Here is a 25,515-nt window from a genome sequence, read left to right on the forward strand (position 1 = left end):
TCCTTACTAAATACTTGAGTAGCCAGGGCAGTTTTCACAAAGTAAGTAATATTTGAGGCAGATCTTAGTGAACAAGAATTCGATTCTTTCTGTTAGGGAATTAGAGTGTGTGGGTGTACCGGGTCCTATTGTGGGGAGGGGTGGGGAGGGATAGCATTAGGAGATATATCTAATGTAAATGACGAGTTAATGGGTGCAGCACACCAACATGGCACATGTATACCTATGTAACAAACCTGCACGTTGTGCACATGTACCCTAGAACTTGAAGTATAATAAAAAATTAAAAACAAAAACAATAATAATAAAAAGAGTGTGTGGGTATAGTTAGTTAATACTTATTGAACTATCTTTGGAATCTCATCTACTGGTCAATCTGGTCTATCTGTACACGTATATTCTATACACTGTCTCACTGAGCTGTCGCTAGGTTATGCTACAGTAACAAAAGCCCCCAAATCTCAGCAGCTACACATACAAAGGTTTATTTTTCATTGACATTTCCTTTTATGGCAGGTTGACCATGACTCTGCTCTATACCAGCTATTTTATTTGTTAAATGGTGAAAACTGTGATACTTGGAGATTATTGAATATGGTATTAGCATGTTCATTCATTCATTCATTCATTTAACAAATATTTATTCAATATCTGTTTCATGCCAGGCAAGGTCAAGTACTGAGAATACAGTGGTGAATAAAAGAGACAAAATTTCTAATTTCCAGGAGCTTATACTGAAAATGAGATTAACCACATACAAAATAATCATAACAACAATGAATACTACATTCATAAATAATAGCTGTAAGAGATTTTAGTAAAACTTTTAAATTAGGAAAATATAAAAATTATTAAAACTAAAATGGCCAGGTGTGATGGCTTAGGTCTGTAATCCCAACACTTTGGGATGCCAAGGTGGAGGATCATTTGAGCCCAGGAGTTTGAAACCAGTGTGGGCACTACAGGAAAATCCTGTCTGCAAAAAATAGAAAATTAGCCGGGCACGGTGGTGCATGCCTATAGACCCAGCTACTAAGGAGGCTGAGGTGGGAGGACTGCTTGAGCCTGAGAGGTCAAGGCTGCAGAGAGCGGTGATCATACCACTGCACTCCAGCCTGGGCGACAGAGCAAGACACTGTCTCAAGAGAAAAAAAAATTATTCGATGTAGTCCAAAAACTCTTATGTAGAATACTATTGTTCACATCACATCACATCAGCCCTTCAAATGGCTTAACACTTAATTAGGTACGATCTATAGTTTTCCTGGTAATTAAATACCTAAGAACAATTAAGTATGAAAGAGTTACTGCCTTGACAGAAAGATTGTAAAAATTTTAAAAAGACAAATAAATAAATAAAAGAGTCAAAACTGTAGCGCTGTGGGGCTCAAATAACATCTAATTCAAGTCACAATGAACATCTAGCAATCATTCTGAACACCATATAATTCACTTAATACATTTTGCCTGAACACCCAACACATCTGAATTACCAACACCCATATGTAGCCAAGAAACTGACAATCATTTATAAATTATCACCTATGACTCCATCTGCTCTATGCACTTATTTTTAAAATTTTATTCATTTATTTATTATATTTATTTTTTGTAGAGATGGGATTTCACTATTTTGCCCAGGTTGGTTCAGAAACAGAAACAGACCCACACTAATTTCATAAATCAGATGACCATAGAGTCATTTGATTTATGAAAAAAAGTGCCACACGGTGCAGAAGGAAAAGGATGGTCTTTTCAATAAACGGTGCCGGATGAAGCAGACACATCCATGTAGTAAAAAGTGAATCATAGCCGGGTGGGGTGGCTCACACCTGTAATCCCAGCACTCTGGGAGGCTGAAGCGGGCAGATTACTTGAGCCCAAGAGTTTGAGACCAACCTGGGAAACATGTTGAATCCCCATCTCTACAAAAAATATGAAAATTAGCCAGGCATGGTGGCACACATCTATAGTCGGAGCTACTCAGGAGGCTGAGGTGGGAGGATCGCTTGAGCCAGGAGGTGGAGGTTGCAGTGAGCTGAGATCCTGCCATGGCACTCTAGCCTGGGCAACAGAGTGAGGCCCTGTATGAAAAAAACAAAAAATACAAAAACTAAAATAAAATTGCTATAAGGTCAACACAGAAAAATGTATTCATACTCTAAAGTTAGGCATTGACTTCTTAAGCAGGACACAAAAAGCAGTAACCATAAAGGAAAAGATTGATAAAGTATAATTTCATTAAAATTAAGAATCTCAGGCTGGGTGCAGTGGCTCATGCCTGTAATCCTAGCACTTTGGGAGGCCAAGGCATGTGTATCACTTGAGCCCGGGAATTCCAGACCAGCCTATGCAATGTGGCAAAACCCCATCTGTACTAAAAATATAGAAAAGAGCTGAGTTTGCTAGTGCTCCCCTGTAGGTCCCAGCTACTTGGGGACTGAGGCAAGAGGATCACCTGAGCCTTGGGAGGACAAGGTTGCAGTGAGCTGTGATTGTGCCACTGCACTCCAGCCTGGGCAACAGAGTGAGATCCTGTCTCAAAAAGAAAAAAAAAAAGTTAGAGAATCTCCATTCATGAAAAAACACCATTAAAAGAGTGAAAAGGCAAGCTACAGATTGAAAAAAAGGAAATTCAATACATATATATCCTAGAAAGGATGTATATCCAGAATAAAGTATCACAAATCAGCAGAAAAACAAGCACATCAATGAAAACTGGATAAAAAGATTTAACAGGCACTTCACAAAAGAGGACATATAAATGGCAATAAAAGATACTCAATCTCAATACCAGGAAAACACAAAATGAAACCACACTGATATATTACTGCTCCCCTACTAAAATGGCAAAATAATTTTTAACTGACAGGCATCAGCAAGGATGTGGGGTAACCAGAATATCCCTGCTAAATGGTACAACCACTTTGGGAAAACGTTCAACAATATGTAACACTAAAGTTTTATCATTCATATGCCTCTAAAACCAACAATGCCACTCCTACAAATATACCCCAGTCTAGTAATGTTCTATTTCTTGATCTGTGGGGGTTCACTTGGTAAAAATTCGTTACCTGTACTTTTTTTTTTTTTTTTTTTTTTTTTTTTTTTTTTTGAGACAGGGTCTCACTCTGCCATCCAGGCCAGAGTGCACTGCCATGATCACAGCTCACTGCAATCTCAACATCCTGGGATCTGGTGATCCTCCCACCTCAGCCTACGGGGTAGCTGGGACTACAGGCACACACCACAACACACAGCTAACTTTTGTATTTTTAGTGGAGATAGGGTTTTGCCACGTTTCCCAGGCTGGTCTGGAAATCCTGGGCTCAAGTGATCTACCCACCTTGGCGTCCCAAAGTGCTGGGATTACAGGTGTGATCTACTGCGCCCGGACCACCTGCACATTTAAAATTGTGAACTTCTTCTGTATACTTCAGTAACTTTTCGAAGATTTCTTTGACACGAAGTTCTCAGATATCTTAAAGCTAGCATGTCACAATAGAAAAAAAGAGCTTCTGGTTCACTGGTGAAATTTTACTAATACAATTTAAAAACAAAAAGAAAGCTGCTAACACATATCAACTCAGAACAAAGATTAAATACTACCAGCAGATCACTTTTCTTTAACTTCCTGAAGCACTGGGATTCATTCTTTCGGCAAAGAAAGGATGGACAACACTGGAACCCAAAGAAAAGATACCACTGCAAGAAAAGACTTCTTTTCCAAAGCAGCTCTAGCAGCAAAAGATAGGAGGAAAGCGAGGAAACCACGCCAAACGTCTTGCTTAACTCTTCGGTGAAAGGACGGCAAATGAGATGATCTAAGAAGCTAGAAAGACAGACAGACACAGGGAAATCACAGCAACTCTTTGGACTGCAAACACCAACCCCACAATCCAACCTACTGGAAATCCTGCGGTTAATTTGAGGCTTGCCCCGCTAGTCATGAGGTGATTCAGTGATGGCTACAAACGCTCCTCACGTGCATCCTGGACCTGGCACACCTGGCTTGCCCATCAGCAGCCTGAAGACACCGCCAGGAGCAGAATCCCGGAGGCCAATAAAAATCCCAATTTTGCAAGTCAGGGGCACGAGCCCTCTCGCCTCTAAGGTCCGCAGAGGGAACCGACTTCCGGCCTCCAAGATGCGGTGCGGGGGTCAGTGTCCTCCATATGATATACGAGGACGTGCCCTCGAAGCTGCTCCGTCCCTCCACCCCCTGGGATGCCACAGAACACCGCCAGGGAGTTTCTTCCCCAGCGCCCAGGAGATGTGGGCTGCAGGGCGGCAGCAGCAGGCGAAGAATCCTGCGCAGGGAACTTAGGCCTCCGCGTGCACACACCCGCCCCTCACGCGCTATGGCGGCCGCGCCTCGACCCAGCTGTGCGCCTGCGGGTCCAGGATTCACCGCCTGCCCGGCCTGGCGCAGCGCCCTCACCTCGGAAACCCTGGGTGGACGTCGCGGTAAACCTTAACTTCCCATCCAGAGGGCAGCCCCCACGCTGCGCTCCGGCCCGCTCCTGGCGCCGCAGGTCCCCTGTCCCGCGTTCCCAAAAGCACCGCGCTCACTTAGAAGCTCAGGCAGCCTCGCGAGCCTCACCTACCCCTGCCAGTACCGCCGCTGTCTCAACCGCCACCCAGCCCCTCGCCTGCGGCCCGCTTGCTCCTCAGGGTTCGGCTCTGCAGCCTCAGGAGAGTCCAAGGCGCAGGCGCGGCGGGGCCTTAACGGGACCCAGCTGCCTCTACCGCACAAGGGGTTCCAGCAGGTTAGCGGCGGCGTCGACCAAGAAAATGAGTTAACTGAGGGAATGGACCGAGTGCAGCGGGACAGGGAAATCCCTCTCTCCCCTCCGCCTCTCTTTCAAAGCAACAGCCCGCGACCCTGCAAATCGCTGATTTCCCCGGCCACTTGAACCGCCCCTGCCAGGTTAAAGAGGCAGAAGACACACTCCCTCGGGGGCCCGGGGCGACCCCGCGCTTAGGACTGCAGGCCTGGCGCTGCCGCACCGGCCCGAGTCTGACCTCCTGCCCGGGCACGCGGTGCAGACTCGCAGGCTTCAGAAGGCAGCCCCCAGCTCCCCCGAGAGGTGGCCTTAGGTCACTCGCTAAAACAATAACCAACGTGTCAATGGCACTTGTAATTATTTTCTAACTTAAATTTATAACAGATTTTGCAGATGGGCTTCCACTGAAACAAGCCTTTGAGAAAAAGAAAAACTTTTTTTCCAACAAGATTAGGAAATACCAAGAAATAGGAAGTAAAGCCATGCCGTCCACCCAGCTAACAACTTTGAAAACTTGGAATTTTATCTAAGGCAAATGTTTGCATAACTTTAGGTCATGCCATTATTTAAAGTCAATTTCAATTAACAATTTCATTGCAACTGAATTCATCTTGTATAAGAAAACTAAGATACATCCCTGATAATCTACCTCACCCCTCCTATATTCCATCCATCAGCAAATCCTACTGGTTTTTACCTTCCAAATTTTTCTTGAATCTGTCCTCTTCTATCTCCTCCATCACCACCCTAGTCTAGGCTACCTTCACCTGGCGAGTGGGGGTGGAGGGACTACTGACCTAGTCTCCTTGTGGTTTACCCATATTCCCTTTATCACTTCTCTAATCTCAACACAACAGGCAGAGTGGCTTTTTCAAAATATGATGTGACCCTGTCACTTCCCAGCCCAAACCACTTCAACACCTTCCCATTCTCTTAGACAAAACCTCCTAACTAACCAAGCCCTGAATGGCCAGGCACCTTGCCCACTTCTCCATCTCTTCTCACTACTCAGACCAATTCCATTCTGCTCTCTCTGCTCGAGCCAAACTGGCCTCTTTTATTCCCTATTTACCAGCTTCCTGGCCTCCACAGAGCTTTTGCTCGTGCTTTGCTCTGTGCCTGGAAGGTTCTTCTAACCTCTATCCTTCTGAGAACAGCTGTAGTCTCCACCTCTGAAAAGCACCTTCTGACCTCCCTACAGTTGTGCCTTACTCCTATCACATTGCATGAAACTGTAATCGGGTGGTTATTTTGGGGAATTTTTTACTATCAGCTAGGTAAGCCCAGGATTTGGTTTTGTTTGGCTCATGGTTTGTATTTCCACATTTGTTAGATACATATTTGTTCATAAATGAGAATGACAGATGGTAGAAGTTGAAGTAAACTTGGCATAAAGTCAGAGAAAGGTAAAATGTCACAATCTGACATTTGGAGTCAGAATGTAGAAACTTCAGTTATATTAAAACTGATTTTATATCATTTTAGGCTGGGTTGTTACAGTAACCTTTAAAACTGAGTTCTCAAAGAGCCTTGTATAAACACCTGAATTAATAATGATAAGCCATGGGATGGCCTACATAAAACTAATAACATTGGTTGCTTCAAGACAGGAAGACTGAGCCAGGCACAGTGGCTCATACCTGTAATCCAAGCACTTTGGGAGGCCAAGGCCCGGAGATCATTTGAGCTCAGGAGTTTGAAACTAGCCTGAGTAACTTGGTGAGACCCTGTCTCTACACAAAATACAAGCAAAATTAGCTGGGCATGGTGGTGGACACCTGTAGTCCCAGCCATTTGGGAGGCCGAGGTCGGAGGATTGCTTTAGCCCAGAAGGTTGAGGCTGCAGTGAGCCATGATCATGCCACTGCACTACAGCCTGGACGACAGAGCAAGATCCTGTCTCAAAAAAAAAAAACCAGAGAGAGAGAGAGAGAAATGAAGACTGGTGACTGGTGGCTACTGGTGGAAAGGAGATTTTTACAACATGCCCAAAAGGTTTAAAATTGTAACTTTTTTATTTTAAAGTCTGTGAAGATAAATGACACAAAAGAGCACATACCTTCTCATTTATTTGAAATTCTAAAAAGGGGAAAATTAATCTGTGGTGAAAAAAATCGTAACAGTGGTTCCCTCTGGCAGGGGATTGACTGGGAAGATACATGAGAGAAATTTCTGGGTGGTAAAAATGGTCTCTGTCTTGATAGGGATATGAGTTCATAAGTGTATTCATTTGTCAAAAAACATACAGGTAACATTTCAATGAAAGTAAATTTTACCTTAAAAACTATAAGAATAAATACAAATTCAAAATCTACTAGCTACCACCTAGTTGAGTATTCAGTGTCTATGGGTATTAGCCCAGGCTATACATACACAATTTCGTTTAGTCCTCATACCGTCCTCATGGGGTAGGTATTATTGTCATAACCCCCTTGCATATGAAGAAGCCAAAATGTAGTAAATACCAAATAACTTGCTTTGATTTATACCCCTGGAAAATGGTGGAAGAGCTTTAAACACCATCAGTCAAATGCCAGAAGTTGTTAAACATTCGACCCTATAGCACTTCTCTGAAATTATAGTATTTTTGGTGTGTGTGTATATATATGTGTGTGTATATATATATACACACACACACTAGATCAAGAGCTTCACAATGATTGAAATCATTTGTCTTTTTGCTTGTTTGAGGTTTATGTTTTTGTTTTATTTCATTATTTTAAAGACTGAGTCTCAGCCGGGCACGGTGTCTCACGCCTGTAATCCCAGCACTTTGGGAGGCCAAGGTGGGTGGATCACTTGAGGTCAGAAGTTCGAGACCAGCCTGGCCAACATGGTGAAACCCTATCTCTACTAAAAATACAAAATTAGCCAGGCGTGGTGGCACGCACCTGTAATCCCAGTTACTCGGAAGCAGAAGTTGAGCAGCGAAAACAAAAGTGAGATAAAAGTAGTGACTCAAAAGCTTATGGCTGGCAAGATCCAGAGCAAACCAGTAAGGGCAGCTCCTCAGAGATAGGCATGCATATGAGAGAGAAAAAGTAGCCTTAAAATGATCCCGTGTGATAATCAGCTCATTAAAGCTAATGCATATAGACTGCATATCATGGATATACTTAAAATTATGGGATGAAGATGATGCGGAAGTGCACAGGCGCCAAAGTAACTAAGCAACCCACCTATCAATCAGAAGGCACATGCTGGGTAGAGATTAGGCAGCCCCAGGAAAAGGAGAAAAAAAAAAAGTATAGAAAGACTCAAAGCCCAAAGTTCACCAAACTTACATTGATCTCATTTGCAGAGGTCAGCCCATTCTCCCCTCTCTGAGAGCGTTACTGTGCTTAATAAGTCTTTTGCTGCTTTGCTACATGTGTGTGTCATGTCCAATTCTTTGTTTGAGACACCGAGAACCTGGGACTTCAGAACACCAGCCGGTAACAAAGGTGTGTAAGCTCAGGAGGGAGGAAAGAAAGGGGAAGGGGGCTAGAGCAGATTCAGACATGAGATGCATTCACCCTATGAAGTGAACCCGGGTCTCCAGCGTGGGAGTTGACAATTCTATTACTGAACCATCAGTGTTCCATGTGGTATAACCTCTCATGGGTTAAAAAACAAAAAACAAAAAAAAAACTCTAGTGTTATGAGCAGACATGAAGGGGCAGGGGGGATGGAGGTGGGAATGTTCTATAGTAGGCTTACACAGATGTCTTTGGAAAACAGAGCTAACAAAGCAACAGGCACTTAAAGCAAAGGCTTGTCCTAAACCTCCTGTTGTTTGCCACGGGAAGAAATCTTGGAGTGAAATTTTCACTTTCTCTCTTGTGCAGATCTCTGTAAGACACAAAAGTTTGGAAGACAGTCATTTTGATCCCTGGACTTTTCTAGAGACTCAAAAGACGCATCTGAGGAGAAAAGCTCTGGGTCCCTGGGATAAATGTGCCACTCGACATGCCTCCTGGAGTGGCCAAAGACAGTGTGGTTAAGAAAAGAAATATTGGAGTGAATTTTCACTCACTCCCACTTTTGTAGGTTTCTTAAAAACATGAGTTTAGAAGCAAGATACTTGGCTTTTTCACATGACTCAAAAGAGGTGTAGATGAAGAGAAGCTCGAACATCCCACAGATCTTCTGGAGTAACCTGAACACATCCCTAAATCTCCAGCTCCTGGGTCTTTGAAAGCCTGTTTAGGGAAAGAATTGGTGATTGTCTCAAGGTTGGGAGGAAGGGGTTTGGGAAGCACCAAGACATGGGTTGGCAAAAAGATTACATCATCAGTGAGGAAATGAAATTTCCAGAGGTTTTTGCCAGATCTAGGACCAGAGACAAAGGCCTGGATGAATTTCCCGTGTATTTCTATAGAGGTCTGTTATCTAGTTGTATAGAGCCTGTTTCACAATTAGGCTCTTTCAAATCCGGTGTGTTGATTTAAATGCATTATAAATAACTTGATAATGTTGCCTGACATACGTCCTCTATGCAAGACTTTGCTCTGGGTGTCTTTTCTGTTTGCTCGCTGTGTCTACTCAAGAGTCCTATACAAACCTATTTTAGAAACACCACTTCAAAGTCCTTCCAGAGACTCTTCAAAATTAGATCTAGTGAAGCCGCACCCGCAGTGGTAGTTCAGCGGTGGCGTTCTCCCTACCCACGTGGGAGACCTGGGTTCAACTCCCGGCCAAAGCAGGCCTTTTTACCCTTCATGCTCCAAGTTCATGCTCGAAGGGCTGTTCCATTTCTACCCACCAAAGTTATTGTACTACACAGGCTGTACAGCATTTAGGGGCCTTGGGTCGTGGTGGCTGGAAGCTAACCCAAGTGGCGGGCCACCTCTGGAGTGTTTTCTGTGCTGGATCTAATCTCGAATTTAAAGTTCCTCTGCTCAAAGCCTGTCTTTGAAAGTGGGGGTGTTTCTGGTGGGTTGCTGCAGTTTGGAATACTGGGAACTAAATAAAGGCTTTGCTACTTTCATCTAGTCTCCGGGCAAATCCCTGGGTAACCCAAAGGCCATCAGACGGATTCCCATGCTGGGCTTTCCCCTACCTTAGACCACATCTCACTATGGAGTGAGGATCAAGAAGTAAAGGTCCGGAAAGGAGAGAAGCTGCGGGGGCCGGGGAGACTCTTCCTTGGTCAGAGAGGCGTCAGTGGCCCAAGGAAAGGGAGGATTGTGAGGAGGTATCCGTGTAGAGATGAGGGGAGCAGCAGAGACAGAGTCTCATGCACAGGTGTGCCCAGACACCCTGAACCAAGTTACTTAACCTCATCAACCACTGTGGCATCCACAGGGTCTGTGGGGCCGTCGGTCTTCCGGGAGGGATTCTGTGTCCCTGTTATTGTGTGTCAACAGGTGTTAGCCTGATATTTATATTTTCAATGAGAGAAAACGAACTCCAGAATTTGGAAACTGTTTTTCCGGCTTTGCTTTATACCTCTTGGACACTCCTTCGAAGGATTGGATCTGAGGGGCACTGGGGTGTGACTATGGTAGACAAGGGATGATTAATTTTCATCTAAAAATCTTTGGCGGACTCTCCCACTCTCCGGCTCCCCAGTCTAACAGTAGTTTAAAACAGAAAATCAGCAGCATTTGGAGAGGTTTTTTTTCTTTGCGTTTTAATAATAAACTTGATTTATTCAATTCTAAAAGTTTTCTTATTCTGAGGTTGTCTTTCTGTATTTTGAGTATAAAATGATGGCCATACTATGTTGGACCCACCAAGGTTCTTCTCTTCACTTGTTTATTTGTAATGTCTCTTTGTAATCTGAGAATTTCCTGAGTAAACTGGGAACTGTTATACATAATTCCTTGCTTTTGAACATTCTTTGTAAACAGGAATCAGGATTGGGGGTGAGGAGGGAGGGAGGACTAGGAGTGCTGATTTGTGTAACAGAAAATCAGGGATTACTTATGTGATGGAGCAAAGGGTTTAAAAACTCTTAGCTTCTGCAAATTTCCCCTTTTACTGTTTGCTGAAGAAAATTCTGTCTTTGACTCCCTTCCTTACCTTCTCCTGGCCTGTGAGAAGCTTCCTCCCTATTCAGTTTATTTCCTCCTCCCCTCCCCTTCCCACCGCCCCACCCCCCACCCCGCAGCCCCCTCCCCTTTTTCAGTGCAGCTGCTGGAGGAAAGTCGGGTTTGGGAGAAGACCCACACAGGCAAGAACAGCAGGAGAACACTGACATGGTTACACTCTTGTCGCCAGCACTGTCATTAAGACGTCGTGAAAAGACACAGTCAACAGAGGAGAGCAGAGAATAATATCTCCGTTTCAGCGATTCCAGGATGTTGTGCCAATTGTCCAGAGTCCTTGATCCGATGTGGTAAAGAGCTAGGGACATTTTCCCTGAAGGCTTTGACTGCTGGCAAAATCTCATTAAAGGTGTATACATTGATAGGTTAGCCACAGGATGGGTAAAAGAAGAGCCTCTGTCCTACATCTGCCAAGGTATATGTGTAAGAATACATTCTGCGGCATTATTTTTATTGTAAAATAGCAGAACGAATTTATTACTCAATAATTACAAAGTGTTCAAATGTATGTGACTATATACGGACGATGAAAAACGCAGCTGTTAAAAAGACAATACTGATGACTCAGATGATGTTACTGATGAAAATAATAACATGACAATTACTGAGCATTTATGGCACTCTTGCATGCATTACCTTATTTAAAGTTCAGAACAACCAAGGAAATCAGTAACTTGTGGCGGGCGTGAGAGGTTCCGAGGCACAAAAGGAAGATAGGCATTCAATGAACACCAGGATAGAAGACCCGCAGTAGGAGAAGCGAGAGGAAGAGGAGTCCGCCAGGTGGGATGCTGCAAGCCGCTGGATAGCTCGGCGGAGAGAGGGCGCTCCCGCTCCGCGAGCCTCCCTGCGACCGCAGGCCTCGGGCCACCTTCTTCCAGGAAGACGCATCCTCCTTTCCTCTGGTCTCGGTTGAGACGCTGCAAAGCGCATCGTCCTCGAGCATTTCTCCTCTCCCCCCAGACCCTCCAAAGGAAGGATGGGCGGACGGAAACTTAACCCCGAAGTGGTCAAACGCGCAGAGCTCCGGCTTCCGCGGGAGCATTTCCCGAGCGTCTTTCATGGGTAAGAGTGGGCCCTGCAGGATAATGCCTCCCGTTCCCTGAGGAGCAGTGCGGGAGATGCCCATGTGGCCAGCTCCTGGGCCACGCGACCCAGGCCCTCCAGGAGGAGCGAGGAGTCCTGGGCCCTGAGCCAGCCCCTTGGACCGGCTGCGCCAAGAGAAGCAGCAAGGGAAGGTGTCTCTGTCCTCCTGGTGTTAAGAGACGTCTATCCGACTCCCTCTACAAGTGCTGTAGAGGAGGCTAGGTCTTTCCCACGGGCTGGGGACCTTGCTGTTCCAAGGACGGCTGGGGAGGAAGAGGAGGCAGAGGCGGAAGAAGCCAGCTGAGATGTGTGAAGCAGCTCTGGCTACAGCGGGTAGGGAGAGGGCGCGCGGGACCCAGGAGCCCCCGTGCGGAGCCAGGCCTCAGGAGCAGCCGCCTTGTTCCTGAAAGGGATACCTCCATCCGTCTGGTCCCCAAAGACTGTAGGGAGACCTTCTCACCCCGTAGGAAGGCGACGTCTCCCATGCTTTCCCACCACGCAGGCCTTGTGTCCTTTCTCCTGCCAGTGGCGGCCCGCCAGCCTGCAGGGGATGCAGCTGCCGCGGTTCCACGCTCGGTGGACGCTGCCAGCCGGCGAGCCAAGACCCGCGGTTGCAGGCGGGAGTTGGGGAGTTGTGTGCAGGTCCGAAGGAAACCCAAGCTCTTGGTCAGGGCTTTTTTGCTATAGCCAAATTCAGCGTGTAAAAGAGAGCTCACATCTAAGGAAGCGCACTCAAGATCCCTAGGAGGGTGGGAAGGGTCTGTGGCGGCGATATCCGCGTCGGCGGTGAGCCAAGGCATGTCAGGAGAGTGAGTGCGCGAACCCAGCGGCAGGGGAGCACGAACAGCACCGTAGACGAGGGCCCCGCGTGTGGGGAAATCGCAGGGGTCAGCGCAGCCGAAGTGCGGTGGACTAGCCTAGTCCAGGGAGAACCCCTTTCCTAACACTGTCTGTCCTCCGCCAGGTAAGGGGAGAGGAGGGACACCACAGCCTCCTCTCCCCTGGCCGGGCGCTCAGGGTCACCACCTTCCCCTCTGCTCTTCCCTCGCCATTCTTCCAAACCACTCTCCGCCAAAGATTCCACTGACAGTCACCCTCCGGACAACCCAGGCCTCCTTTCAGCAGCAGCTCCCGCCCGGAAGCCACCGCGCCCTCTCACCCACGCGGTTCTGCCCGCCGCCTCTGCTGAGTCTGTGCACTTCACCTCCCTGGCTCCCGCTCTCCCCTGAGCTTACAGTGGACCAGGGTCAGGACGGGGCGAAGGCCATCTGGCTGCCCTTCTAGCTTCAGAATCACCCAATGCACGGGTGTCCACCGTAGCCGGCAAGATGCGTCTCTCCGGTTTTCCGAGGCTTTGGAGCCTGCACAATAGTTCTACAAAAGGCGGTGGCTCCGCCTCGTGTTGGATGGGCGTATCTGGGACTACAGGCGTGTGCCATGACACCCAGCTAATTTTTTGTATTTTTAGTAGAGACGGGTGACACCCAGCTAATTTTTTGTATTTTTAGTAGAGGCGGGGGTTTCACCGTATTAGCCAAGACGGTCTCAATCTCCTGACCTCATCATCTACCCACCTCAGCCTCCCAAAGTGCTGGGATTACAGGCATGAGCCACTGCGCCCGCCTGTCTCTCTCCTTCCTTCCTTCCTTCCTTCCTTCCTTCCTTCCTTGCTTCCTTCCTTCCTTCCTTCCTTCCTTCCTTCCTTCCTTCCTTCCTTCCCTCGCTCGCTCCTTCCTTCCTTCCTTCCTTCCTTCCTTGCATTCATGAGACAGGGAATTCAGTGGTGTAATCTTGGCTCACTGCAACCTCTTCCTCCCAGACTCAAATGATCCTCCCACTGCACACATCAACACTCCCGGCTAATTATTTGTATTTTTTTGGTACAGATGAGGTTTTGTCATGTTGCCCAGTCTGGTCTGAAACACCTGAGCTCAAGGGATTGGCCCACCGTGGCCTCCCAAAGTGCTGAGATTACAGCGCAGTGCTTTTCAAGCCGTGAAAGAAAATAATTGTCAGCCCAGACTCCTCTCTCCAGCAGAAACATCTTTCAGTAATTAAAGGGAGGATCAAAACAGTTTCAGACTAAAAAAAGCTAAGTGAATCTCTGACCAGCAGTTCTACCCTAAAAGAAAGGCTAAGGGGAGTTCTGTAGACAGAAAGGAAATGATTAAAGAAGGAACCTTAGGACAAAAGAAAGAAAGAAAGAAGGAAAGAAAGAAAGTGAGAGAAAGAAAGAAAGAAAGAAAGAAAGAAAGAAAGAAAGAAAGAAAGAAAGAAAGAAAGAAAGAAAGAAGGAAAGAAAGAAAGAAAGAAGGAAAGAAAGAAAGAAAGAAAAGAAAAGAAGGACGGGAGGGAGAGAGGGAGGAAGGAAGAGAGAGAGAGAGAGAGAAAGAAAGAAAGGAAGGAAAGAAGGAAGGAAGGAAGGTAACAGTAAGCAAAATAGGCCTTCCTTCTCTTGAGTTTTCTAAACTATGCTTGATGATTTCAGAGAAAATCATAGCACCATTCGATGTGGTTCTAACTCTTCATAAAGAAAATGTTTGAAACAATTATAAGCTGGGAGGGTAAAGAGACCTGCAAGGGAAGTAACTCATCTATCATTCACTCAAACTGGTAAAACAATGATACCAGTATACTGTGTGGTAAAATATAGATGCACAGACATATGAATGTCTGGAAAAACCAAGAGTTTTCAAACAGATGTACTCAAAAACGCTATAGATAAGGCAAAACACCATTCTCAAAGATGTTCAAGTCACCACAGGAAGGTAAGAAAATGAAAGTACATCCAGAAAACAAAATCAGGGAGAACAAACAGAAAAGGAAAAATAAAATGGCAGACTTAAGCCCTACCATATCAATCATCACAATTAAATATCAATATCAATGGCCTAAGCACACCAATTGTAAGATACACGCTGGCAGAGTAGGTTAATGGACATGAGCCAACTACATACTGGCTACAAAGAAACTACCTTCAAATATGATACAGGCAAGTTGAAATCAAAAGGATGGGAAAAGATATCATGCAAACCTTAGCCAAAGGAAAGCAAGATTGGCTATATTAATGCCAGATACAGTATATTTCAGAAAAAAGAAACTAATCAGAGACAGAGAGGGAGATTATTTAATGAGGAAAGGACCAATCCACCAACTCCTCCTCTGACAAATTCATAAATGTCTTTGCAACAACAACTGAAAGTACTTAACAGAGAACTAGACTAATCCTCAAATACAGCTGTATGCTTCAATGTCCCCCTTTCTCAACAATTTATACAACAACCAGACAGAAAATCAACAAGAATGTAGAACCCAACAACGCGATCAACCAGCAGGACTTAAATTGACAATTTTAGAACACCCAGCCACACTAGAATATACATTGTTATGGGATGCATCGTGCCCAGCCCCCCCCAAATTCATATGTTGAAATCAGAACATTATTAACCACTAGTGATATACTAATTAAAACAACAACGACAAATTGCTACATACTTATCAGAATGGTCAGAATAAAAGTGTGACCACATCAAGTGCTGTCAAGGATTCAGAGAAAGCTGGATCACTCATACATTGCTGGTGGGGATGTAAAAGATTACAGCCCACTCTGGAGAATATCTGTATAGTTTTTACTTTCAAAACTCTATGTACAACTACCACACCACCTTGGAATTGCATTCCCTGCATTTATCACAGAGAAATGGAATCTTATGTTCACACAAAACCCATGTACTTAAAGTTTATAGCAGCCTTGTTTTTAATAGCCAAAACTGGGGAAACAGTGTACAGATGACTTCCATGAGGTGAATGGTTAAACAAACTGTGTTATATATCCATAGCATCGAATAGTTCTCAATAATTTTTTTTTATATGACGACAAACTACTGATACCTACAATAACCTGGATGAATCTCCACAGAATGATGGTGAGTGGACAAAGGGTAATCCCAAAGGTGACATGTAGGATTCCATTTAAGTAACATTCTTGAAATGAATAAATTATAGGAACGGGGAACAGATTAGTAATTGCCAGGGGTTAAGGAGGGAAGGGGGAGCAGCACTGAAGAGACAGGGTCGTGGCTATAAAAAGGCAACATGATGAATCCTGATGTTGATGGAAATGTTCTCTACCTTGCTTGTATCAATGTCAATTTCCTGGTACTGTGGCATTTGCAATACATCTGCTATATTTGCAAATATTACCATTTTGGAAATATTACCAAAATGTTACCATTGGAGGAAACAAAGTAAGAGGTACAAGGGACTTCCCTTTTTCTCTCTGAGTTCTTAAGATTCTATGTGAATTATTAAAATATAAAAATTAATTTTAAAAAACCTAAGTATATTTCTCCTAGATTGATCTTGCCTTTGCTTAGAAAACATTAAGGTAACAATAATTTTCCCAACACCTTTTATTTTCTTGAAGACAGTTTTAACAAAAGCTGTGCTTAGGGCTTTTCCTAAAAGGTTACAACTTCTACTAATCCTTACTGTTCTTCTTTGAGAACCCTCCGGGTTTTTGTTTTATTTGTTTATTTTACACCTTTCAAAAGCATGGAGACAAAAACCAGCAACTGGCATATATTACTATATTAGTCTGAGTTCTCCAGAGGACAGGATACACACACACACACACACACACACACACACACACACACACACACACACACACACAGAGAGAGAAACAGAGAAGCCCAAGTTCTACTCTGAGTAAGCTCTAGACCTAGGAGAGTCGAATATAGTTCAAGACCAAGTCCAAGGCTTAAGGCAGAAGACTGACGTCCCAGCTCAAAGACAGTGGAGCAGAAAAACTTCTTTCTTAACCCTTCATCCTATTCAAGCCGTCCATGGGTTGGATGAGGCCCACTCACACTCAGGAGGGCAATCTGCTTCACTCAGTTTACTGATTCAAATGTCAATCTCCTCCAGAAACACCCTCAGAGACACAGTGAGAAATCACGTCTAACCAAATACCTGAGCACCCCCTGACCCAGGCAAATTGACACAAAAATTAATTTTCACAAGTACTCTCAATAGAACTAACCATTAAATGTAGCATCATGTCCTGCCTCTTTATCCCATGACAATTAATATAATAGACCACAACATTGGCTTCCGTTCCCTAATAGTAGCAACACTTACAAGTTTCATTTAACGTGAGGATAATTTTGACCTTATGGAGTCTCTCCCTACCCCATCTACCATTGCCACTTGTGGATTGTCATTTTGCCATGACTTTCTTTTACAAAATATCAATAAGCTCTATACTTTGGTAATGTAAGTTTAAATTTCATCCTGGCTGCATAAGTCACTTTCCATTTTGACAAAGCCTAAAAATATTTGTGTCCATCTCCTTGAATATGGGTAATGCATACCTATTGTTGGGCCCACTCTTAATCTCATGGTTTTCTTTATTTTCATTCAAGTCTCAATAGATATGCCTCAGCAGCCTGAAAGCCATTGAAAATGGCCCGTGGCCTTGTCCATCTAACGGAGTCCAGTAAAATCCTGGCCATGGAATGGGGAGCTAGAAAGTGAGAAGAACCAAACTCAGCACACAACAACTGAGTTTAAATCTCTGCGCTAAGAGATGATCAGACTCTATCATGGCTTCTAGTAGCATAAGACCCTGTCCCACAAATAACCCTAGGCCCCCGTGACAATGATGACAATGCCTACCTAAGAAAGCTCAAGGCTGCCAGGGGAACTTACTTTAGTTCTAGCCAATACCTGCTGATGATGGTAGGTTCAGGATCTTTCTTTCTTACAGCACTTACTAAGAAGAGAATCCTTCCTCTATCCCTTTGAGATGTGTGTGTATCTCCTAGGGACTCGAGTGTGTCTTTGCCCAGGATCTGAAAGCCATTCCTTTGAGGTATAGTCCTCAAGAAGGACTGAGCCTCCGTCTTCTGGTCTCTGTGGGAGGTTAGAATCCTAACGTCTAATATTGCCAGCTGGCAGACACAGCTGGCCTGATGAGGCAGACGTTTAAAATGACCAATCTTTTGTAATGTTTCACTTGTGCCCTGACCCCTGCCCTCTCCCCACCTCACTCTCTGATTAGAATGCCATCACCTCTGCACAAATGCGAAGGAGCTCAGCCCCTTCCTCTATGGTCAGTAGTTGCTGAATAAAATCTGTTTTCACCGCTTTGATTAATGTCTGATTTATCTTTGACAAAATAAGTGAGAGTGATTGTTTTTAGCAACATGGCAGCTGCAAAGAGAAGCACAGACATGGCAGGAGAGGGAGGGATCACCTGACCCTTCTCATTTCATAGGCATGGTGTTATAAGTCTATAACAGCTGTTATAAACACCTGCCTGTTGTTGATAAGTCTGTGACTTGGCTGGGCTGCCCTAGGGTATCACTTCATGGCTCTGCAGCAAGACTTGAATAGGCTGGTGGTGACACTTGGTGTGACCACAGCCACCTTCAAAAATGCCATTAAGGGTTCATAAGAAAATGAAGGGAAACATAGAAAAACTGGTTTTGAAAGATATTTCCTCTCCCGCTTCCTGATACAGAGTGTGTATGATATTGCTGTGTGATGTTAGTTGGACTGCAATTTAGCACGACAGCTGTTCTAATAATCGGCAGTTTCTCCTCGAGTTAAGCCTACCTGATAAGGAAGCACACTTATGTTTATTGATTACCCCTGTGAAGTGAACAATACATTCAACAAGGCTTCTACCAAAAATGCCCTTGATAACCTCAGTTTTATTCTAAGGAAAAACTGGGTACAACACAAATCCTCATCAACAGAAGAATTTAATACCGACTGTTATGTAGTCATAAAATGATCCCAGAAGTTCACTGCATAACATCAAAACAAGGAACCCACATTGATGCCACTGATGGCAGAAAATCATGATACAAAAATGAGAGACAGACGAGAGACAGAAAATGTACTATAGCCATAGTAGTGGGTAAAAGCCAAAGAGCTCACTTTCTACTCATGATATTCATTAGAAAAACCAAAGGAACATGAGCCAATAACTCTAAGGGTCCAGGTCTGCACAAGGTGCCTGTTGGGTGCAGGGTTCTGTTGGTCCAGTGATGTATCTCAGGTGGGCTAATTTTTACAGACATAGCCTCTGCAAAAATCTATCAAAGAATAATAAAGGGATAGCTATGTGCATGCTAATTTACCATTGTGTAGCAGGGAGAAGAGGCATTCGATTGTTTTCGTCAAATAAAAGTAAAACCAACATTTATGAAGGAAAAAGGAGAAGAAAAAACTCACCTGGGACCTTTGTGATTTTGCTTCCCTTGGATAAGAGACTTGACAGAAAGCTTTCAAAGAGGTCACTGTGGCCCGTCTTCTCCGGACCCACGGCGCTTGGTCACCACAGAAAACAATTACAGACGTTGGAGGACTTTAAAATATCCTAGAAGTTTAGTAGTTCATCCTATGCCACAGAATCTCTGTGTGATGTCCACCATGTCCTTCTGTTGTACACTCCTTCAGTTAAGCCAGGAGGATGCCTCTCCCCTCAGTGGAATATCATACATCGATGTGTAGAAAGTTTGTTGTGCCGGCAAGTAAATGACAAAATGGACATTGATAGACTTGGGAAACAAATTGGAGTATAATCTGTTACCGCTCCCATGGAAGATACATTTGCAGAATGTACTCAAATGAGAAGCATCAAATAAATGCTGTAATGTAAAAATGGCACATCCTGTTCTCTACACTATAGAAATATCTGCAGGAGTGACCAAAGATATGTGTACAAGTATGGTAGAGATTGCAACATCATTTGTTATCCTAAAATCATGAAACTCACCTCATTTCAAAAACATCTTGAAAAGGGTTAAATAAATCATGCACAAACTGAGGAAGAAATGCTGTTTTCACAAACAATGGTGAGGATCACCATGAGGATGACTGATTCCACTGGTCACATTATTAATAGAGCAATCAGTAAACCCTGGAACATCCTGGGGATAGGATACTGCTGTAATAGGCCTCCTATTATTAAACACGAAAAACTCCAGGCACCTTACTCCCCCAAGCCTTCCATGAGAGAAAAGAAGATCTTTATCACACCAGAAGTGAGTTCCTGTCTAAGGTCTCTGGGATTCCTGAGTTTGACAGGTATAAGGCACCATGGCCCTTACCAAGCCTCAGACTTAAGAAGGCGGGGAAGAGGACATGTGTGTCTCCTGATTAGGCTGGAGCTGATTGTGCATCAACTGAAACGAGCGCAAACCCGGGAGGCGGAGCTTGCAGTGAGCTGAGATCCGGCCACAGCACTCCAGCCTGGGCGACAGCGCGAGACTCCCTCTCAAAAAAAAAAAAAAAAACACAAAGCGACTCGCCCCTAGGTGGGACCGAACTGCGCTACAGAAAGCGCTACGCTGTTTCTACGGAGCGCTATAGGCAGGGCACACTCACCGAACTCCCCCCATCCCTTCTGTACTGAGGGCCCGCCTGGCAGGACAGAAAACCGGTGAAATGAGAGCGGCGAGTCGCGCTGATCACGCTGCATACCCGCGAGTTAGGAGATTCTGGAGCCAGAAGGACACCCGAATGGCCTTCGCCCGCCCAGCCCCTCGCCTGCTTTGAAACGCCCTGGTCTGCGACCCGGGCCTGAGCCGCCTGGGGGCCCAAGGGAAGCTGAACGCCAGGTGGGCTCCCAGGATGGCTCTTCCCGTTCTTTGCGCCGCCCTCATCCAGTGAGGGAGCCTGTGCCCACCCTGCCCAGTCACTTTCAGGGCCGCTGCGGAGTTTCCGCTGCCGTCTTCGGATCCTGTGTCCGCGCGCAGGGGCTCCACCAGGGCAGGGATGGTGGTGAGAGTCGCTCTTGGTCCCCTCGCGGGGAGCAGGGTCTGCCACTCACCAGGGCGCACGACTAGGACTTGTCCAGTGAATCCATCCTCGCCTTTAGCTTTTAGTCCTTTGAAGAATCCTGAGAATGTAAATCATGAACTATTTTTCTATGGGGAAGTTTTGTTTTGTTTTGCAACAGGATCTCACTTGGTCGCCCAGGCTGGAGTGCAGCGGTGCAAAAATGGCTCACTGCAGCCTCGACCTCCCGGGGTCAAGCGATCTTCGTGCCTCAGCCCCCAAGTAGCTGGGACTACAGGCGCGCGCCACCACGCCCGGCTAATTTCGTATTTTTTGTAGAGACAGGATTTCCACATGTTGCGGAGGCTAGTCGCGAAGGGAAAGTAAGTTCTTTTTTGGAAAGCATTTATTCCGATTGATTTCTCGGCATCCCGTGGGGCTGGCAAGGGGCGAGGCCTCCAGTGGCCTCTCTTGCCACTCTGAGCGGTGGAGCTGCGGGGACTCAGCTGCGCTGTTTTTGGGTGCCTCTCTGGGGCAGGAGGCCGGGAGCCGGGCAGGGGGTGAATACAACAGGGAATTGCGAGGAGGAGGGCAAGGAAGGCGGCAGAGGCGTGCACCCGGGAGACGAAACTTCGCAGTAGCTTTGTGCAGCGGTAAGGACTGCACAAGGGAGAGATGAGAAGTGTTTTTCTATTGTAGCAGAATGGGGAAGAAAGGGAGCAAAAATGGAGAGACACCAAGGAAGAACAAAATCTACGCGGACCCTTACGTCTCCAAAACGGAAGCAGCCCTGCATTAAGTTTAAAGAAGGAGCCCAGCGCGCTTCAGCTCCTATGGCTCGCGGTGATAGTATTGTGGTTAGTCCTCTGCGCTGTGGCCGCAGCAGCCTTGGCTGGAAGCCGAATCACCGCAATGTTCCTCCTAGGGTGTAGAGCTCTTTTTTCCCTTTCGCCTCTAATCTCAGCCTAGGCTGCGCCGTTTACCTGTAGCTAGAGAAGTCACAACTTTCCTGTGGCTTTGGAGCTCTCTGTAGCGACAAGAATAGAAAGAACCCCTACCCTGCATGCCTAGAGGTCCGATCATCTTGAAAGACTTTTACGCCCTCTCTGAGCAAGTACAACACCCAAAAGGTGAGGTGCCCCCTCTCAGTCAACCTTATCAGAATCTTTTACTGTTGACATGATGTGGCCGTACCCGTTTTTCTGGCTCAGATATTTCAAAAATCCGTGGGGCCCCTTCAGGCCAAATCAGAAATGAACAAGAGAAGACGAGAGTTCGCACTCCAACTGGGTATTTTAAGTGAAACAGAAAGAATACAATAAAATCTAAAGTTAATGACATTCCCCAACCACAATCTTTAATTTTGTTTTTATGTATTTATTTGTTTATTTTTATTTTATTTTATTTTTTGCTATCAGTAAATGACTGAAGTATAATCCGCAGAGACCAAAGTGCACCAATCTTAAGTGTGTGGCCCAGTGCATTTTGACAAAAGAAACCATCACATAGATGGAGTTATGGGACGTTTTCAACAGACCAAGAAGTCCTTGGAGCCCCTTTCCAGTCAATCCTCACCCCATCCCCACTTAGCCGATCACCATTCTGATTTCTATCTCATGATTTACTTTTGCTTCTTGTAGAAATCACGTAAAGGACTATACTGATTTTGACTTTTTTTTTTTTAATGCAACAATGGTATGAGATGCTTCCATTTTATGGCATGTATGTCAGCTCTTTGGTGTTATTGATGAGTGTTATTCCAACATGTGAATATACTACAGTTGATGGACACTTGTGATATTTCTAGTTATGGCTATTGTGAATAAGCTGTTTCCAAATATTCTACTATGGGCCTTTTTATGGGCCTGTGCCTTCATTTCTGTTGAGTATAAACCTAGTAATGGAATGGGTGGGTCATGAAGTAAGTGTATTTTTAACTGTATTAGAAACTATCAGACAGTGTTTTAGAATGGTGGCACTACTGTATTCTCTCTCTCTTTATTTATTTTTATTTTTTTTTTATTTTTATTTTTTTTTTTTTTGAGACAGAGTCTTGCTTTGTTGCCCAGGCTGGAGTGCAATTGCATGATCTCCACTCACTACAACCTCCGCCTCCCAGGTTCAAGCAATTCTTCTGCCTCAGCCTCCTGAGTACTTGGGATTACAGGAGTGCACCACCATGCCTGGCTAATTTTTGTATTTTTAGTAGAGACATGGTTTCACCATGTTGGCCAGGCTGGTCTCAAACTCCTGACTTCATGATCTGCCCGCCTCAGCCTCCAAAAGTGCTGGGATTAGAGGCGTGAGCCATCGTGCCTGGCCTATACGCAAACTTTTGTATTAGAATAGAAAAGTTGAGAAGATAGTACACAGAATGGAGTAAAGAGGATGGAATGGGTTTTCGGAAACCAATTCACACTTTAAAGTTGTTTTAACACACCTCACTCCCAAAGAACAATGCATGTTCTCCAAAGACATCCCTTTATTAAAATATGCAGAGAAAGTGTGGGATAAAAGAGCATATATTAAACTCCTCAGAACGTGTGTCTAGAAGTGGACAGGGGAATGGGAGTGGGAAGAACAGAGAAAAGAAGGAAAGACAGTAAGGGCCTTGCTGAGAGCAGCTACCATAATGTGCCCTGAGCTAAGGTACATGATTACCTTCTTCCTGTGCACCTGAGATCTAACAGAATATATTGACTAATCCGGGATATGGAATTTCAAAAACACTACAGGAAAACAAAAAACTTACCCAAACAGAACAGTCTAGTTAAGAAACGCAGGAAGAGATTTTATAAACAAAGCAGAAACACAGAAATCATACAATGAGGTGGTGGGAATGAGACTAACTATGCCAATCATCTCCAACATAACGCTAATTACTCTGAATTATAATGGATCTAAGTCTCTCCGATTGGATAGAAAAGGAAATGCCAGCTCTAATGGTTTAATGGCAGGAAAGGGTTAAATATTCAAAGCAGTGCACATTATTATTATCATTATTATTATTATTATTATTTTGAGACAGAGTCTCGCTCTGTTACCAGGCTGGAGTGCAGTGACTCGATCTCGGCTCACTGCAACCTCTACCTCCTGTGTTCAAGGGATTCTTCTGCCTCAGCCTCCCAAGTAGCTGGGAATATAGGCACACGCCACCATGCCCAGCTAATCTTCATATTTTTAATAGAGACAGGATTTCACATATTGGCCAGGCTGGTCTCAAACTCCTGACCTCGTGATCCACCTGCCTTGACCTCCCAAAGTGCTGAGATTACAGATGTGAACCACCACACTGGGTCAAAAGCAGTGCACATTATCTTTAGCAAGCTAACACAGAAACAGAAAACCTAACACCGTGTGTTCTCACTTATTGTGAGAGCTGAATATCAGAATGCATGGAAACATGGGGTTGGGGGGTAAGGACAACACACACTGGAGCCTGTTGGAAGGTGGGAGTTGGGAGGAAGGAGAGCATCAGGAAGAATGCTAATGGATGCTGGGCTTAGTACCTGGGTGATGGGATGATCTGTGCAGCAAACCACCATGGCACAGATTTACCTAAGAGACAAACCTGCACATCCTGCACATGTACTCCTGAAATTAAAATAAAAGTTGGAAACAAAAAATGTAAAAAGGAAAGAAAACAAACAACAACAAAAAAAAGAGCGGTGCAAATCTGTACCATGCTCGTTATAAACAAAAGAATGAGAGTGAAAACATGAATGTCTGACAAAAGCACACAGCAAAAGAACGCTTTATGTTAGCTAGAGGAATATCCCAGCATCTAACTAGAGTCAAATGGAACTGTTTTTCCCTGAACTGGCCTCCTTGGGTGGCCGGCCAGGGCCAGGTGAAGGGAAGAAATCTTGGAGTGAAATGTCCATTTCTTCGCTCTTGTTTAGGTCTCTGTAAGGCATAAGAAGTTAAAAGCAAGATCTGGTCCCTGGCATTTTCCAGGAAAGAGGTGTAGGAGAAGGGAAGTTCAATTATCGCCCTGGTCTGTTGGAGTATCCCAGGCACAGTCCCAAGGGTTCAGCTTTTCAAACTCCTGGGTCCTGAAGGCCTTTTTGAGGAAAGTACTGATGTTCCTGTCAAGGTTGGGAGGAAAGGGTTTGGGAGGCACCAAGCAACGGGGAGGCAAAGAGAAGACATCAACAAGCAAGGCAAGAACTTTCCACAGGTTCACACTGGATACAGTACTAGAGACAAGAAGCTGGGTGAATTTCTGATGTTTTCCTACAGAGGTTTGTTACCCAGTTGCACAGAGTCTACTCAGAATAAGGCTTTTTCAAGTCAGCTCTTTTAATGTGAAGCCATAACTTTGTGGTGTTGCTTGATGCAAATCTCCACTGCAAGCCTTTGCTCTGGGTGTCTTTTTTGTTAGCCACATCTTCCAAAGAGAACAGCGAAAATCTTGACTCCTGTCCACAAGTCTGTGTCTTAACTGTTTCCAAGGCTGCAGAGCTTGGGGTCAGGAGGCATTGGCAGTTCGGTGGTAGAATTCTCGCCTCCCACATGGGAGACCTGGATTTCATTTCCGGCAAATGCAGCGTCCTGTCTTTGTGCCCTGTGGTTTTTACATTTACTTACTGTGCCGCCCTAATAAAGGAAAAAAAGGAGGCAGAAGTGGACGGGGCGGGGGGGGGGGGGGAGGGGGGCGGAAATACTGTGTAGTCCTCCTTGAGTTCTTTACGCAGCGGAATTTATTTTTCTTTTATTTATTTATTTTTGTTTGTTTGTTTGAGACAGAATCTCAGTCTGTCGCCCAGATTGGAGTGCAGTTGCACAATTCTGGCTCACTGCAACCTCCACCTTCC

The 25,515-nt window shown here is 45.0% G+C and overlaps 1 protein-coding gene across 5 annotated transcripts in view; it reads left to right on the forward strand.

Annotated features, from left to right (window-relative positions):
* LOC112618235 (myomegalin) overlaps positions 1-25,515 on the forward strand; it is a 349,895-nt gene that overhangs the window by 271,118 nt on the left and 53,262 nt on the right. The gene's annotated exons all lie outside the window — the stretch shown is intronic.

This window comes from Theropithecus gelada, chromosome 1 (genome assembly GCF_003255815.1).
Source record: "Theropithecus gelada isolate Dixy chromosome 1, Tgel_1.0, whole genome shotgun sequence".
Classification (NCBI taxonomy): Eukaryota; Metazoa; Chordata; class Mammalia; order Primates; family Cercopithecidae; genus Theropithecus; species Theropithecus gelada.